Source organism: Dipodomys merriami, unplaced genomic scaffold (genome assembly GCF_024711535.1).
Source record: "Dipodomys merriami isolate MVZ:Mamm:240054 unplaced genomic scaffold, mDipMer1.0.p SCAF_468, whole genome shotgun sequence".
In the NCBI taxonomy this organism is placed as follows: Eukaryota; Metazoa; Chordata; class Mammalia; order Rodentia; family Heteromyidae; genus Dipodomys; species Dipodomys merriami.
This window is the reverse complement of record NW_027206033.1, coordinates 771,814-784,751: the sequence shown is the minus strand read 5'-3', so window position 1 is coordinate 784,751 and position 12,938 is coordinate 771,814. Positions and strand designations below refer to the sequence as shown.

Sequence of the window (12,938 nt, the reverse complement as noted above, 5' to 3'; positions counted from 1 at the left end):
TCCAAAAAGGCCACTCATGTGAATACTAGGGATGATGATGAGTGTACCCCTCTTCATCTGGAAGCCTACAGTGGAAACTTAGACATTGTCCATGAGTTGGTGGCTCAAGCGGCCCATGCAATAACTGTAGATGGCTGGACAACCCTGCACAGTGCACATACATAGAATAATACCACAGTGGCTTCTTTCTTACTTCATCATGATACAGATACCAATGCCCAAACTAAAGGCCTCTTGACCCCCTTACATCTTGCTGCGGAGAATTGAGATAGCAAAAATATGCTGGATCTCCTTCTAAGAAAGGTTATATAAAACCAGGCCTGAAGTACAATTTAGAAGAAACTGCATTTGATATTGCCAAAAGGATAAGTATATATCATTATCTCTATGAAGTTGTGGAAGGCTGAACAAATTGTTCTCCTAAGTCCTAATGGTCGGGTTAAGTTTCTTAAATTTCAAAAATGCAAGCCTATCCTTTGTGTCCGTACAAAATAATTTCACAATCCAAATAAGAGCAATATCTTTTTTGTCAGACATGGGGCATGAACTCTGGGAATGGGCACTATCCCTGTGGTCAGCTCAAGGTGAGCACTCTACTGCTTAGGCCACAGCTCCACTTCAGGTTTTCTAGTGGTTTATTGGAGATAAGAGTCTCACAGACTTTCCTTCCTAGGCTGGCTTGGAACCGTGATCCTCAGATCTCAGCCTCCTGAGTAGCTATGATTACAGGCATGAGCGACAACCTCCTGGCAACACAAATAACTTACTGGAAAAATTCATGGATTCAGCGGAATTCTTCCAAGAGAATTGCCTGCATTGGATGTCAAAATGTATTCAAGTGTTTTTGTATACATGTATAATAATTCCTACAGAGTTTGTGATTTTTTAATCAGAAATAATTTTAGCTTTATCTGTTGAAATGAGTAATACAGAAACTAAAGTATTTCTGGTGCTTTTCTGAAAAAGTTTATGTTAAAATTTCCTATATTCTATGTTTGTATAATGTTCATAATGTATTTTATTCTCTCCTAGATATACTTGAATTTTACATTATTTAAAATATATAGGTTCAATAATGTGTCCTTTCAGATTGCATTCCATAAAGAAACAGCTTAAGATTCCTTTTTGTCCTAGGTCCTAATAATTTTCTCTGGGATAAAATGACAATGTTATCTAATTTCAAAAGTTTTGTGAAGTTTATGCTATGCAAACGCCTTTCTTTCTAAGGTGAAGATTTAATACACTGATGTCAAACTAAATTTAATTATATGAATTACGTGTATTGTTACACTTATAATTTTGTAATCAACTTTTTAATAATTGTTTTTCATTTCTTGCATCTGAAGAATGAAAAATATGGAATACTTCACAAACTTTCATATCATCCTTGTGCAAGTGCCATGTTAATCTCTGTATTGTAATTTGTGTATACATACTGCTGAAGCATGTAGTATTATCTAAATTTAAGTAGTTAATGATGCAATCTTTATAGAGGCTTATATCTATGGGTGCCTACTATAACAAGGAAACCTTATGGTTCCTAACAATGCTATTTATCTTATTTCCTTAAAATTCTGTGAATAGTGGGGAAAAAATTATATTGTCCAGTTGATTTATCACATTTGAAATCTTTTTTTGTCGATGACTATTTTAAGTCTTTTTCACTTGGAATTTGATCGTACTTTCAATTATTTATATCTAGGTCCAAAGGTGCTGGCTTTCTCAAATTAGCTTTGTGGAGCTAAAGTATTCAAAGTAAGCCTTGCTTAAGAGCTACTTCTAAATTCTTTAGCTGACATTTTCCCAAATGAGGTCTTACTTGCAAAAAGGTCTACCTAACCCTTTACCCTTCTTCCATGTAGGAAAAGACCAACCAGACTATGTTACCCTGACAGCATAGATTGTCCTACTTGAACAAAACTAATCTTAGTTATAAGGGATCATAGAGAGATGAACAGTTCAGGCAGAACTGTTCAGACTAAAAGATATTTTATTAAAATACAATTGGTTATTATACCTACCGTTTCAAGAGTAGCTAAAGCCAAGAAGGTGAGAAAATTGTTCATATGCATGTTAACAATGTCCTTGCCTGCCTACCATCCAACCAGGCAGGAACTTACATTATTGCCTTTCTATCACCAAATATTTTCATAGTTTCAGGAGAAGTCCATATGTCTCTCCTTGTTATTATGCCTTAAATTGGTAATGTTTTAATCACAGTGTTTCCTCTTGCCTCCAGGCTGTAAATTTACAAATGGTAAAGCTTTAGGTCTAACTCTATCAAACAATGATGTAGAGATAATTGAATATTACTTTAAAACAGAGTTGCCTTTATTGCAGTAACCACAAGTGAACAATGCAAAACATGTGACATTTATTATATTACATATAGTTATATATTTTATATTTATATGTGCTGATTTTGTATTTCACACTGTGAAACTTACTAGAATTAGATGATAATTTGACAAATAAATTGATATTTATTTATTCAAGTAAACAGGATTGGAATATACATAATTAGGTTTAAAATATATATTAGAATAGAAAAAGTATCAATGCAATGTCTTTGGTATAAACTTGTGGTACATTCTAACTGTTCTTGGTCTTCTGAATTCACATGGCCAAAAAAATTTTGTTTTCCTCTAATCTATAAGGGATTTACACTGCTGCTATGTTTATTGTTTTAACTCACTGGTCCCAAATTGTTTTTCTCCATATTTCTGAAGCATTCCTACAGATTATGCCCAAATTTGCTGATAAGATGTCTAAAAATATTCTTCTTCTTCAGGACCCATGGGTCACAGGATCCCAGATACCAGTTACCTGTATCATCAAATAACAGGGGCAAGACTTCTCACCAAGGACCATGCAACATGCCAACACAAAGTAATTGAAGACCCATCTCAGTTTCTCATTTCTTATATTTCAGGGCCCCAATTCCTTGAGATCCAAGAATTAGCAGTAAGCAATTTCAAAATGCAAGGCAACTTAAAATGAAGGATGAGATCACAAAATTTCAGAGAAGTATTATCATTCAAACATTCATCTTATAGATGAACAGCCCATATGATTGAACAAGATCACAAAGTGCCATAAGATTATTTTTGATTCCCCTTCCCTATGATTAATGAAAGATTTTAGTACAGTATAAGTGGGCTAAAAAATAGTTCCTGAAAGGATAGATCCATAATTGGTCTACCAAGGCCCGGAAAAATTGACTTAGAAGTCAAATGTAATTCAGAAAAACATTGAGAAGTTCGTTAGTGCTTCAAAACATTGGGCCTTCAGTACAACATGGTTCTGCAGAATGAAAATATCACTCTCAAACCAATGCTAATCTACATTTAATCTCATGAAAGTGTATTCCTTTTCAAATAAACTTTTTAAAATCACATTAGCCAAAATAACATTTGACAAGTAGTTGATATTTAGTGACATTACAAGTTTTTCAAGTGTAGGGAACAAGTTACAATAGAGTTGAATTATTTACCCAGCACTAATGCCAAACACGTTCAACCATTCATTAAAGTGTAGAAATAGAACCACACACAACTTGTGTTGTTAAGTAGGGGCCTTCCAGAAGTGCATTAAGTAGATCAGCCTCTGAAATTTCCAACCCAAACTTTAGCTAATAAAGTAAATTTCATCATTTAATAAGGTACATTTTAAAAAGTCACAAATAGTTGCCTTATCATCTGTTATTTTATGTTTCCCTATCTGTCTAAAATAGTAAGAAATGTTATTGTATGCTTACCCTATCTGTCCAACATAGTAAGAAATATGACTTTAAGTCTTGAATATGGGTTCTCATCAGAGATATGACAAAAATAAAATCTGTCTTCTATTTCTATCATATTCCTCTATAAGAATAAATTTTAGTTTTCTTCTTTTTCGAAAACTTATAGGTAGTAGAAATATTATCCCATGTAAAATAAAACAATCACACCATTGTACAAAGCCATTTATAAAAATTGGTAGTTAGGAATACATTCTAGGCCATTTTTAACATTCTTTTTGACTAAAGATTAATCTTCCAAATGGATGAAATAAAATCATGTTTAGGTGCTTCATGTCTCCAGACTTGCAAATTGTTACTGCCGATGAATGAATTATGGAAATATAAGCTGACAACAGTTCAAGCATATGCAGGATTGAAACTCCATGGAATGTATATAAACCTTTCAAAGTATTAACAGATAGTTTAACAGAATGACTATCAGGAAGTTGAAACCAGAGCGGAATTATAGTAAAGGCATAGAATGAATTAAAAATGAATAAGGGGCAAGTACAGCTAGAATACTCAATGTACACACGTGATAAAGGAAGTGGTAAATCAAAACTAAATCTTGGAGAAAGGGTTGCTTGAGAATGATGGAATGAGTGACTCTGATCCAGGAGGATTGGACAATTAGATGGACAGGTTTAATTGTAACAAACTGGCATAACCTTTTCAAATTCAGTTAAAAAACACAACAAAAAACAAAAATACACAAAAATCACAACCAAACAGCAATCTCTAGGGTGCATGAAAATGACCTCTCAAAATTTTAAGCAGTTAATGAAGAGCAGTCTTGAGAAAGCAAACAAAGCTGTTCAAAGAGAGAAGTTTGGGATAGGGGAGAATTTTTAACAGATTTAAATAGATTGTCTAAGGTTATAAATCACCTACATCTGCTGAAAATAGTATATTTTTTAAACGAGTTCTCTGTCTGAACTGGATAATCCATTCCTCATGCACACTTGATAGCTTGTGAAGATAGAATGGCAGAAACAAGAAAAAGAACCCACTACTACACTGGAGAGAAAACAATCTTCTATCTTTTCTCTAATCTCTCTTCACTACCCTTTTTTCATACTTTTAAATCAATTGATTTTGAATAATATTTTCCTTCTTTCTTCTGGTAAAATAATTGGTCAAAGTAATTGATTAAATATTATTTGCCATTTTTTCAAGGAAATAGAAGAGTCAATCCAAAAATTCATATGGAACAATAAAGGACCCCTCATAGCAAAAATGATACTCAACAGAAAGAACAGTGCTGGAGGAATATTCATACCAAATTTCGAACTCTACTATAAAGCCATAGTAATTGAAACAGCTTGGTACTGGCACAAGAACATTCCTCAGGGCCAATGGAGTAGAATAGAAAACCCAGAAATGAACCTTCAGACCTATAGCCATCTAATTTTCTATAAGGGAGCTAAAAAGTGGAATGGAAGAAAGACAGCTTCTTCAGTATATGGCAAAATCGGTTAACTACTTGTACAAAACTAAAACTAAATCCTTATATATCACCCAGCACCAGAATCAACTCCAAATGGATCAAAGACCTCGGAGTCGAATCAGACACTCAAACCATTACATGATAGAATAGGAGAAACCCTAGGTCTCCTTGGTGCAGGCCGAAATTTTCTTAATAGAGACCAGGAACACAACAAATCAAAGAAAGGTTGGACAAATTGGATTGCGTGAAGTTGCAGAGCTTCTGTATGGAAAAGGGCATAGCTAGCAAGATCAATAGAAAGCCCACAGATTGAGAGAAGATCTTCACTAGCCCATACAATGGACAAGGGTCTCATATCTAAAGTATACCTGGAACTCAAAAAAAAAATAAATCCCTCAACAACAAATCCTCAAAGAAACAACTGCCCAATAAATAATAGATCCCAGGAGAGGAATTGAACATAAAAGAATGACAAAGTTCAGGTTAACTTTTGCTTTCCTTTTTACTGTACAAAAAAGTCCCTGATTTTTCTGTGTGTTTTTACTCATATAAATCTTTTTTGTAAACTTCTGGTTGAAAGTATTGCAAAAGAAAACAATATGCCATTTGAAGGCCAGCATACAACAAAAGGAAATAACTTTGTTTTAAAAGTGTTCTACTGCAAAGAAACAAAGATATGGAGGTTTTAAAGTGTCTTATGGATGGATTTTTCACTCCTGAGATGATTCTCTTGTTGCAGGAGTCAGTTATCAATTCCTTTTGTCTGGTCCTGAGTTTAAATAGCAATACGGATTCCAAAAAAGCAGGATACAGTTGAATATGATCAGCAAAAACAGCCTCTTCTCAGATCACTACTCCTTTAAGGTAAGTCCCAAAGAAATACCCAGGGTTTGTATTGTTTGCTTGTTTGTTTATTTTGAGCTTTTTCTGGGGCAGGAACTCAGAGGCTGGACCCTGTCCCTGAAGAGTTGTCTTTCTTTCCCACCTGCCTCCAAAGCTAGTACTCTACTGCTTGATTCAAAACTCCACTTCTGGCTTTTTTGGTGTTTAATTACAGATAAGTGTTTGACAGACTCTCCTGACTGGGTTGGCTTTGAACTAAGACAGTAAAAAGGTAAATGATATCAACTGTATGGACTTCTCTTTTGAACCAAGAAATGTTAGATGAAGTTTATTATAAAGCTAATTAATATTTGACAATTTTTAAGCGAATATGTTCAGCGAAGTATCCATAACTTAAATAACTCAGTAAAAGTAGGTGCACTGAATCATTTGGGAATATTACTATTGACTTCTTCATTCCTTTCTGAGAAACTTAAAACCATATTTGCACTTTTTGTTGGTTGTGGGGATTGAACACAGATCCTGGGCACTCTCTCTCAGCTCTTCAGCTCAATTTGAGGGTTCTACCACTTTAGCTACAGCACCACTTCTGGGTTTCTGGTGGTTAATTGAAGATAAGTGTTTCATGGACTTTCCTGACCAGACTGGCTTTGAACCACAATCCTCTGATCTCAACCTCCTGAGTAGCTAGGATTACAGGCACGAGCCACCAGCACCAGGCTCATATTTGCATTTATGTGCAGTTAATGTACTCTGAGGACAAAGAATGGAAATCTGAATCAAATGATGTGACATTGCAGCTTTTCAGAATAATTGAGATAGCAATAAATATGTCCTCCTTTTCCATTTTGTTACATTAACGACTCATGTGCTATGGGACCCTTACATTAGCATCCTCATTCATTTTTGTAGGTGTATTTAATATCAGGAAATGTTCATAGAGAAATATTGAAAGACTGAGATTTTTAGAGAGCAAAGGAGATCAGGTATGAAAGAACAGCATAGAAGGAGATACATTTATTACACAGAGATTAAGAACTAGCCAAAGAGATTTAGAATGCTACAGGCAATGAGGAATAAGCCTAGTTGATAACTAGCTCTTCAGTAACTAAAAATGGTTCCCTACAACAGTTTCTGCTATACCTTAGTTAATATAATTTTTTTCCTTCCATCTGGAGTTATTCCTTCTCTTCTGTCACAACTGTTAATAACCTTTTGCCTTTTTGGTGCCATGACTGGCAAAAAAGTTTTCCAAATCTCACTTAGACTACCCTTCTCATTGTGATTAGCAGTGAACCCACTCAAAAGCCAGGAATCTTTGAATATCCAGAATTAATCTTCACCTCACATCTTAGCACATTCCTGGCATTAATTGCCGTGACCTAATAAACAAAAGCTTTTTTTTTTTTTTTCAACACAGGATCCTAAGATAGGTAAAGTACATGAATTAGCGACTATTGTCAGGTATCAGTATGGAAGGAGCAATTATATATTCCAAGTATGGGTTCTTTATTTTGCATTTACTAAGTAAATATTCATTCTTGTTGTTGCTGTTGTTGTTTTCGCAATCCTGGGGCTGAAAGTCAGGGCTTGGGAACTCTGCTTTTTTTTTTTTTTTTTTTTTTTTTGCTCAAGGCTAACCCTCTACTACTTGAGGCACAGGACCACTTCTAATGTTTCTTTTTCAGTTTATGTGGTACCTAGGAATTAAACTCAGGGTTTCATGAATGCTAGGCAACTACCATACCATGAAGCCACATTACCAGAACCCTAACTGACTTTTTAAGATGGCATTAAATTTTCATTCCATAACTATGTATCATAATTTTAGCCAAAAATTTTTGCTAGAAAAGGGCATTGAACACAGTACTGAGTCTAGTAAGGTGAGATGGACAATGAATAACTGTCATGGTTAAGCTAAGGCAGAGAGGGACTTACTTCATGGAGCTGGTGCAACAGACTGAGTGAGGCAGCTGACCCACAGCCCACTTCCTGAATGAGAAGGCCACCTTGGTTACAGCCACATGGGGATGCTGGGCCACCTCCTCCAGCACCCATTCAATCAGTTCTTGAGAGAGATAGAGAGAAAGAAAGAAGTTCAGTATTACACTTAAGCCAGGTGCCATTGACTCAGGCCTATAATCCTAAGTAGAATAGAGGCTGAGATATGAGAATCGTGGTTTATACCCAGCTCGGGCAGGAACACCTGTGAGACTCTTATCTCCAAAGAACCACAAGAGAACTGGAAGTGGCAGTGTGACTCAAATGGTAGAGTGTTAGCTTTGAGCTTAGGAGCTCGGGGAGCTGTCCCAGGCCCAGAATTCAAGCCCCATTACTGAAAAAAGTGGACTTCCCGCCACAAAAAGTGGACTGAATAGCACTCATTGTCCTAGGGTGTATGGCAGGGAAGTCATGCCGAGCTTCCTGTCAGGTGGGAGTCATGAGTAGTTCACCAGGCTTCCCTGTGCCTCAGTTTCCCCAGCTTCAAAACTGAACAAATTGAAGGATCCCCTAGCTCATGAGGATAGGGTAATAAAGAAAGAGAGCCATGTTTTGATTCATACTCCCAAACCTGTCGTAACATTAATAACACACACCATCTGAGATCTTTCCCAGTATCTTCCTGTCATATGCTCACAGAATTACCAAGAACCGTATCTGACGGCCCCTCCTTCTATGCTTGGCCCTGATTTAGAGATCCCTCTGTATTTATCCATTTTTTCCTCACAAGTGTTCCATGAGGAGATTGAAGTCCAGTGGTTGAGGCCCAACCCAGAGCTTCACCTCTCCTCAAGAATGAGCTGCCGTGGACTGAGTTTGGGACAATACATATAAACCAATGACTGAGCGTGGCACTACATGTCTACCATCTCAACTACAGAGGACCGGGCCTGGTGTCTCATGCCTGTCACCGATAGGAGGACCGTGATCCAGCCCAGCCCGAGCATATATTGTCTCTATCTCAGAAATGCCCAAGACAGAAAAGCTTGGCTCGCATGGTAGAAGACCTGATGGGCAAGCCTAAGGACTTGAGGTCAAACTCTAATATACCTAAAAGAACCAGAGTCCCAGCCAGAAGCTCATTCCTATAATCCTAGGTACTCAGGAGGCTGAGATCTGAAGATCACAGCTCAAGAGTTAAAATAGGGTTGGCCTCCTCCATTAGAGTTCATCATGAGAAGACCCAGAGTCTGTCCTATGCTGTTGCAATCCATACTAGCAGGACTCATATCCTTATTAAGTGTTGGACATGCTCTCTGTCCTCCTGGGAGGCCACCCCCTGTAGGTTGCACTCCAAGGTGCTCCAAGCTCCCACTGCCACCAACCAGGCCCAAGGGAGTACACAGCTCCAGGGCACACAGATCCCTCGTTCTTGTAATTTAACAGTGCTGAGACCCCTTCAAGCGTCTCACTCTTCCAGGCCCCCAAACCTCAACTGTGAAAACCATGCACACCCCAAAGTTATTTGTACTTACCTATGGATGTTCATTCCATTCATGTTTAGTGTGGTTATTCCTTGTACTTTTGTTTTATTTATTTATTTACCATTGATTTTACTGTGATGACACCCATTCCATTTATTACATTGATTACATCCTACCACATGGCATCTAAATTTGTAGATGTTTTCTCCATCATGCCTGACACCCAGGACTCTCAGAGAAAAGGAAAAAAAAAAGTTTCACACTTTGCTTCTTACTCCATGATCCAATTGTTGGTAGTGCTGGCATCTGAACTCAGGGCCTAGCAGGACCAATTGGCAAATAGTTCAAGGTGACCACACCAGCCTGTGAGCAACAAAGGAGTTAGGTCATTCCCAGGATATGACATAGATCCCCAGGGTGGGTCACAACAGTCATAAATTTGTAATTCAAACATAGGATCTATATTTACATATATGTGTGGACAATATCTTTCATTTGGTGTAATTCTTATTTTCTGCCTTATGGAAGTATTGTGTATTTTACTGAGTAAGGTGACAGATAAAACAGTGCTTACATGGATGACAACATATTGAGATGTCTATAGGGTTTCCTATGCATTCTCCATCCTAGCTTAGACCCAGGACTTTCACAGGACAGCTGAATCGATGGGCTTCTCACATCAGGATCCATCTTTTGGCAATGTTGGGATTTGAACTCAGAACCTAGCTGGCCCAATTGGGGAAAGGGTCAAGGTGAGGACACCAGCCTTAGAGTAACGGAGATAGGCTGTTCCAAGGACCTGACATTGAGTCCCAGGGAGAGCCAGATAGTCGTAAATTCATAATTTAAACGTAGGATCTATATTTACATACATGTGTGGTCAGCATCTTGCATTCGGTGCACTTCTTATTTTGTGTCTAATTAATGGAGTTATTTCTATTTTACTGAGTATGGTGACAGGTATAACTGTGCTGACATGGATGATAACCTGTTCCAATGGTTATAGTGTTGCCTATGCATTCTACATCCTTGTTGAGGCCCGGGAGTTTTACAGGAGAGGAAAACATGTGCAACGACTGGCTTCTGACAACAGAATGAATCTTTTGTCAATGCTGGGATTTGAACTGAGGTCTGGGTAGCTCTGTTGCATTTTGGAAAAGGGGAAGCTCACCATCCTTGAATATTAGAATTTCAGGCCTGGTCCAAGGCCTGATTTGAAGCCCCAGTACTGGACAAAATAACAAGCCCACCTTTTTTAAACATAGGATTTCTCTTTACCTACAGGTATTCTATGCATCTTGCATTCATTGTAGTTATTCTTTTTATTTTTGTGGCTTAGTCATGGATGTATTGTGTATTTTATTGAATATGGTGATAGATATAATTGTGCTGACATGGATGACAAGCTATTCCCATGGCTATAGAGTTGTCTCTACAGAATTGTCCATCCTCGCTGAGACCCAGGACTTTCAAAAGACAGGACAACAGGTGGATCTATTGGCTTCTCACATCAAGGTTAATCTTTTGGTAGTTCTGGGATTTGAACTCAAGATCTAGCAGGCCCAATTGGTGAAAAGGTCATGGTGAACACACAGCCTGTGAGGCACTAAGGAGCTTGGCCGTTCCCAGGACCTGAGATGAAGCCCTGGTGGGGGCCAAAATAGTCATAAATTCATCATTTAAACAGAGGATCTATATTTCCATACATGGTTGGGCAGCATCTTGCATTCTGTGTAGTCATTCTCTATATTTTGTGTCTTATTCATTGATATATTGTGTATTTTCTTGAGTATAGGTTGACAGATATAACTGTTGTGACCTAAATGACAACCTATTCTCATGAGTATAGAGTTACCTATGCATTCTCTATCCAAGCTGATACCCAGGACTTGCACAGCAGAAAAAAACAGGTGCAATGACATGCTTCCCACATCAAGGTGAATCTTTTGGCAGTGCTGGGATTTGAACTCAAGGCCTAGCAAGCCCAATTGGTGAATGGGTCATGGTGAACACACAAGCCTAGAGCCACAAAGGAGCTGGGCAGTTCCCAAGAACAGAGATCGAGCCCCAGGGAGTTCACAATAGTCCTGAATGGATCATTTAAACATGGGATACATATTCACATCTGTGTGTGGACTGCATTGTGCATTTAGTGTAATTATTCTATTTTGTATGCTATTCATGGATGTATTGTGTATTTTATTGAGTATATGATGACAGGTATAACTGGGCTGACATGGATAACAACCTATTCCCATGGCCACAGGGTGGCCCATGCATTCTCCATCTTAGCTGAGACCCAAGACTTGCACAGGAAAGGAAAACAGGTACAACAATTGGCTTCTGACATCAGGGTGAATGTTTGGTACTGCTGGGATCCTAAGTCGGGGTCTAGCAGACCCAAGTGACAAACTGGTCCATGTCACCAGCTTGTGAGCCACTAATGAGCAAAGCCTTTCCCAGAACCTGAGATGGAGCCCCTAGGTGGGGGGCATGTGGAAGGGCACACAGCAGTCATCCATTCCTAAGTTGAAGGTAGTATGCAAATAAGTACATATTTGTATAGAATAGGAGAGATGATGACCTGTTATGGAATCCAATCCACCATGTATCTACCAATTCTTGGATCTTACCAGATGACTCCATTTCATGGCTGTGATTATTATTGTCATGCTTAATCAACACTTCTTTACAAATAAACAATACCCCATGATTCTTGCCTATCATTTCCTACTCACATCACACACGAGTTACTCATTCAAGTATGAGATCAATACTGGTCCAGAAACCAGTATCTCATGATTTCCTGCCATTGCCTTCTCATAGCGTTGCTGAATTCAAGGTTCAAGTGTAGAAAACATACTCCTTATATACATTTTAAAGCTAAGATTTATACTTCCATACAGATGTTCAGTCCATATTGTGTTTGGTGTGGTTATTCATTTTATCTCTTGTTTTATTCATTTATTTACCACTTATTTTATTGACTCTGATGACACCTATACCATTTATTACATTTACATACTATCACATAGCATCTAGATTTGTAGATATGTTCTCCATCATGCCTGACACCTAGGACTCTCCCAGAAAAGAAAACATGTGTCACACTCGGCTTCCTAATCCAAAATTAAATATTTGGCAGTGCTGGGATCTGAACTCAGGGCCTAGGAGGCCCAATCCATAAATGGGTTACTGTGAGCACAGCAGCCTCTAGCCAAGAAAGCTGTCAGGTAGTTCCTAGGCGCTAAGATTGTGCCACAAGTTTGGCCCAAACAGCAATACGTAGATAAGAAGATGGTAGTATACAAATAAATATATATTGGTAAAGAGTGCCAGAGAAGTCTCTCTATGATTGAATGACATCTACTACGTTCCTACCAACTCTTAGGTATGTACTATATTGCCATTGAAATAATATTATACTTTTCATGCTTAATAA

At 37.8% G+C, this 12,938-nt stretch overlaps 1 pseudogene; it reads right to left on the bottom strand.

Moving 5' to 3' along the window:
• Positions 1-1,350: 1,350 nt before the first annotated feature.
• Positions 1,351-1,447, bottom strand: LOC138808689 (U6 spliceosomal RNA; annotated as a pseudogene).
• Between the last annotated feature and the right edge of the window lie 11,491 nt (positions 1,448-12,938).